General features: G+C 46.9%; 1 non-coding gene across 1 annotated transcript; it reads right to left on the reverse strand.

The window, feature by feature from the left end:
• Positions 1-1,158: 1,158 nt before the first annotated feature.
• Positions 1,159-1,257, reverse strand: LOC147734746 (small nucleolar RNA U13). The gene has a single exon (XR_015307900.1). It is a non-coding gene; the product is annotated as a small nucleolar RNA U13 (small nucleolar RNA).
• Positions 1,258-5,981: the final 4,724 nt, after the last annotated feature.

The raw sequence follows: 5,981 nt of genomic DNA on the forward strand, positions 1-5,981 counted from the left end.
CCTCACTAGGCTGGAAATGGTATTGAGATACTGTTGATATTTTAAAAATGTTGAACAGAAAGAAACAATGGCGAGGATTTTCTCTCTAGGGTAACCAACCCAATTTGGGAATTAATAAGGGTGTGCAGCACAACTTCTGTTTTCTTACTGTATATTGGAGCCTCATCTGAAGATTGTACCCTTGCATCCAGTTAACGTTTAGTATTTGAGATTTGCTTTTACTGTTTTAATACGAGCAGTCTTGTAAGCTCATCTTATCACAACGTGCCTTTTGTGTTTTGAGATCGTTATTATGAGTACAACGAAGTATAGGAATAAAATAAAGAGATTATTAGGAGCTAAGCCTTGCTTCAGTTTACACTTTATGAAGTGTTTATTTTTTTTTTTATGTCCCATGGGCATTGGCATTAAAAAAAAGTGCAAAGGCCCAAAGATGTACTTAAGAGATGACTGCCTTTGCTGCCCACATATCCCTTTTCAATGCATTAGTAATTTTAGCTTATTTATTCCAAAATTGTGCTCTTTTGGTTTGATCTTTTTTAAAATGTTTCCAGGGCAGGGGAACGTCCTATCAAAACCTTACATGGAGGAAGGCTCCCTTGCTGAAATTCAGATTGGGTATTCCATTTGACTTTCAACAGTGCCAGTGAGGATGTGGGTGGAGCCAATAGAGTAATTGGGTGGCGCCAGTGGCGGAAGTGTGTGGAGCCAGGGGAAAGTGGGCATGGCTCCAACAAAAATGTGAGCACCTGGACTTCATATTTTATAAATTAAGCACTGCCGGTGCGTAACCAACTCATCAATTTTACTGTACTGGGAACTTGTGTTGTATAACATGCAATAACCCAATCAAATACGCTACGGATATAGCAGGATTTTCACCATGAGTGGTGAGGACATTGCACTGCCGCAATAAGTGTATTTCAACCAAGGGAGTGCATTAAATGAACGTGCGTAGATCCAGGCATGTGTTGAAAAGCTGGGCGGGTAAATGAAACGTAATTACACGGTTCAACAAATAGAAACTCTTCGACTAAGTTTTCAGCGAACGATTCTAATATCATATGCACCTTGTATACCACGATATTCATCAACATATATAACTGAATTTATTCTTTCAACTATTTTGTACGTGCTTTAAATGGACCTTCAGTTCGAGATCAGAAGGGTAATGTGCCCAGTCGTAACAAGGTTGGGACGGCACACGTCACGCACAAGCATGAAAACCCACTCATCACTTGCAAGAACCAGAAGGATCGATGTTATCTGTAAAAGAGGAACACCAGAGAATCCGGTTCTCTCATGAATGTGAGGGTGAGAATATATTTGCTTTTCGTGTCTGTCCGCGGCTGTCCACATCTCAGTCAAAGCTGATCACACGTTATCTACGATGAAAAAACATCTACTACAGAAAAAGTTTTACGGTTAACACGACTGTATTAATATTATATTTATATGCAGCAGTGTAGCCAATCCGTTGTCCGGTTTGCAGTTACTTCCCTTAAAAGACCGCCCACATTTTCTCTTTAGTTACAACATAGAGGACGGACTACATTGTATCCTCTTGCGGACATCATGAAATGGCAACATTGATGCATCAAAAACGCGAGTTGCCGGGGTGAAGTTGCATTCAGCAGGTGTACCTTGAATATAAACGAACACTTGAACGTTTAATAAAAACAGAGATTTTTTCAGCCCATCTTTGAGTATGCTACGCAGATCGCAAGCAAATTAGAAACTTTAAAAATGTTAAAATAACTTCGAATATTAATTGTCGCCAAACATTTGTCCTAAAAGAGAAAGTTTTTGCAGCTAACTAACTATGGATATACTTTAGACATGCTTGAAAAGTGCAACATCAGATATCACCACGTTTGTTTTTTTAACCAACTTTCATGAAAATAAAAGGCAGACATAAGTTAGACAGACACTGACAAGTAACCTATACATGCAATGGGTGATAGCAACTAAAATATGTCAGAAGTTGTCATAGAAGTAAAGGCTGCCGTATTTTAATCAGGCTATTCAAGGACCCCCCCCCCCCCACCCCACCCCCCCTCCACCCACCCCGCTTGCCATGCCAAACACCGAGCGTATGCAACGTCCGAACCAACTTTTTCAAAGTGTGTTTTTGGATTTTAACTTTTAAATTTGATTTTAAACAATACAAAATTGAAACTATTTTTGTCAGCTAAAATGAAAGGTGTATATTTTCAGAAGTGGCTCTCACATTTACATTATCTAGCGGGCAATCTACTTATTCTCTATTAGTTACTTCAATTCATACAGAAAAAAATAATCTAACAAACAGGTAGGATATGTCTATAGAAACCTTTACAAACAATTACTTTGTAGAGCTATCAGGATCTCAGGTCTGTAAAATTGTGGGCCCTAGGCCCACATACTACTAATAAGTGAGTGCTGTAGACACAATGGGTATAGTTATAAAAACAGGCCATGGGCATTGTAGTGTTCCGGAGCGCGAGGTAGCATTCTAGCATACCCGCGCTGCCGGGGCAAAGCAGCGCTGACGCGTGACGTCAAACGCTGGGGAATATAAATAAAGGGGCGTGGCTACGGTAAGGCAGTCGGAGCACGCACGAACTACAATACCGGCTCCAGAGTTTTCATAATCGTTGCAGCGCCGCTGTACCTAGCGCTAGCGCACTAGCAACATCACACTGATGACGAGGGGCTATTTTGACCCCACGCTGTGCTCAGAGCCCCCCCTCTGATACTACTTGGGCATTTTCTCACATGTTGGTGCCCAGGCACCCTGCAAGACCACAAGGGCCTGATGAGTGCATGCTGCTGGCACGAGGTGGTTTGTGTTACCTCCACAGCACCCAGGAAGCCCTGTTCTGGGACCCACTGTCACGGAGTGCTGTGAGAAGGAGTGCTGAGTGCCCACCACATGAGGAAGTGTACCCACGCCCACGTGCCTCGTGAGTCCACCAGTGAGAGCAGAGCTGTGCACCGGGCAGGCAGACACTGCAAAGGTTAAGAGGGGAAGCAGGCCATATAAGCAACCGGCGACATCGACCAGGCAACTTCCTGTGCACCCAAGAGCTGAACGTCACACACAGACTGCGCAGAGCGCCAAGCACGTGCCAAAATGGCGTCAATTCCCGCCCTCGAGCCATTCCTCGTCGATGGAACTCCGTCGTCCCTTTCCCCACGCTGGAGGGACTGGACCGATCGCCTCCAGATCTACTTCAAGGGGGCAGGAATATCCCGGGAGAGGTGCAGAGCCCTACTGCTCCACCTTGGGGGTAAGGATACTCACCGCATCTACAAGACATTAGTAGAAGCAACCCCGAAGACATATCACACACTTCTCACTGCATTGAATTCCCACTTCGAGCCAATGGCGAGCAAAGACTACGAGCGGTTCATCTTCCGCCAAGCAAAGCAGGAAGCAGAGGAGTCATTAGACGCATTCCATGGCAAGAGTTGGCCAGCTTGTGTGGATTCCGGGACGAACAAGAGGAAATCCGAGGACAGATCATTCAGGGATGCTTCTCATCGAAACTCCGAGTCGCCATACTCCAAGAAGATGGCAAGCCACTCGCAGACATACTCAAACTTGGCCGCTCCAAAGAACTGCCTCAGGCGAGAGCCTCCCACATGGAAGCAGCCCTACACCGACCCATCAAGACAGAAAAAGTCAACACGGCGGAGAAGGTGAATGTGGTAAGACCCAAAGTGAGACAAAGCGGAGCGAAAAGGCAGCCAGACAAGAAGAAGGAGTGTGGATATTGCGGAGGCCAGCCTCACCGCATGCAAGACTGTCCGGTGAAAGGAAAGAAATGCAGTGCATGTCGGTGGATGAACCACTTTGCAGCAGTATGCAGGTCCACAAGAGCCAAGAAGGAGGCCGCACACGCCGTACAGGAAGAACGGGACAGTGAAGACATGGACGACGACGTAGAAGATTACCCAGTCCACTACGTGTTCGCTAGCGACCAGCCACAAAGAAAGAAACGCCGCCTCCCGAAGTGCCGCGTCAAGATTCACTAACAAGAGGTGAGAGCCACTATTGATACGGGCGTCCATTGAGCTGATGGCCGCGAATATGTACAACCAACTGCGCGCAAGACCTCCCCTACGCGAGGCAAGAATCCGAGTATTTGTGTATGGCCAGAAGACACCCATTCCCCTGATAGGGTGTTTCAAAACAGAACTGCATCACCAGTAGTCAAAGGTACCCACCACTATATATGTCACGAAAGAAGGCAGCGGCATGCTATCAAGCGGAGACAGTCAGCCGAAGATCTGAAGCTCATATCATTCGCCTTGGCAGTGTTGGAGAAGGAATTAGACACCATCATGGAGGAGTTTGATGAAGTATTTGAAGGCATTGGATGCCTAAAAGGGAAAGAAGTATCCCTCCATATCGACCCGTCGGTCCAACCGGTTGAGCTGAGGCACAGGCGCATTGCAGTCCACCTGAGGAAGAAAGTCGAGGATGAATTGGAGGCACTGGAGAAACAAGGAATCATAGAGAAGGTCAGTGGACCCACCCTGTTAAAATCTAGTTTGCGACATCAACATTATCGGCGCCATCTTGTCCCTTTTTAGGCTCATTCGTGCGCGTAAGTGGCAGCCATTTTGAATGCCATGGCCTCTCTGCCCACTGCCGATAGCCAGCGCGTCTCTCTCTCTCTCTCTCTCTCTCTCTCTCCTAACCCCGCAAGCATCCCCGGCACGCTGACAGCCCCCGCTCTCACATGCTTGGGCCATAAAACTCTCTTCATCGCTACCCTGCCTCGGAACCACATCCTGTTCCCAACTCAACACCTCCCTCCATTCCTTTCATGATCCCCTATCTTTTGATAAACCTCTGTGCCCGATTGTCCTGCTCGTTCCCAGGCCACCACCTGGCCCTGCGGATGCTGTTTATTGCCCCATACAGTAGGAAGCTTCCCCCATCAAAGGATCCACAACTGATCAAAGCCCCCACCCCATGAGATCCGATCAACCACATGCATTCCGGGAATCGGCGGAATGCCCAGCTGCGCGACAATCATCACCTGTTGTGACCGGGGTGGGGACTTGTACTGTAAATGTGTGTGGGAACGGGTTTGAAGCGGGGATTCCGAGGATGTCTTTCCGTACATCAAAGTATTGACAAAGATGTGTTTCATGTAATAAAGCCATAAACCTGTGTATAAGAGGCCAGGCCTCAGAGATGTGGTTAGAGCACCTCGAGAAGATACCCTGTTGTCTGATTTGATGTGTTCTGCTCCGTCAGAACAAACTCCTGTTTCCTGCCTTCCAGTCTCCAGCGCCTGCCTCTTTGTTTGATAGATTCAAGTGGTATGAGAGGCGGTTAGCACCGGGCAATACTGAAAAAGGTTCTTGGTCGACATCAGCCCTACCCTTTTTCTACAATTGGCGTCCCAAACGTGGGGCCCATCAGTGACACATGGATCCAGTGGGAGTGGTCCTGACGACAGAGTGAACGACTGCAACGATCGGGAGAGCTCCTGTCCGATAGACCCTCGTCTGACAGCCGATCATCCGAACTTCACGGGTTCCGAACAGACCTCTCTTGAGTGATCTACGGTCCTGACTGGGAACCATCAGGAGTGCCGCGACAGTTACGGAGAATAGAGGACGATCGGGCGCTGGATGCGGAAGACGAGAAACTGTCCATGCGGTCCGGGTAAGGTCGTGTAACACGACAAATTGCAAAATGATTGTTTGATTGTTTAGAAAATACTAGTATTACTCTTCGATTGTTGGTTCTTTCTGGAGATATTCTCTGTCTGCAAACGGGGAAGAATAGAAATATTCTCTCTTCCTTTGCAGATAGTGAAGGGTAGGTAACGCGGACCTTTGTCCCCTGTTGTAACCCGTCGTGCCTATTTCTCTCCCCACTGATTGATTGATTGCATGAACATTGATTGTTCGAGGTTTGTCCTTTTGAGATTCTCTCAGTCTACAAATGGGAAAGAATAGAAATATTCTCTCTTCCT

Source organism: Lissotriton vulgaris, chromosome 1_2 (genome assembly GCF_964263255.1).
Source record: "Lissotriton vulgaris chromosome 1_2, aLisVul1.2, whole genome shotgun sequence".
Taxonomy (NCBI): domain Eukaryota; kingdom Metazoa; phylum Chordata; class Amphibia; order Caudata; family Salamandridae; genus Lissotriton; species Lissotriton vulgaris.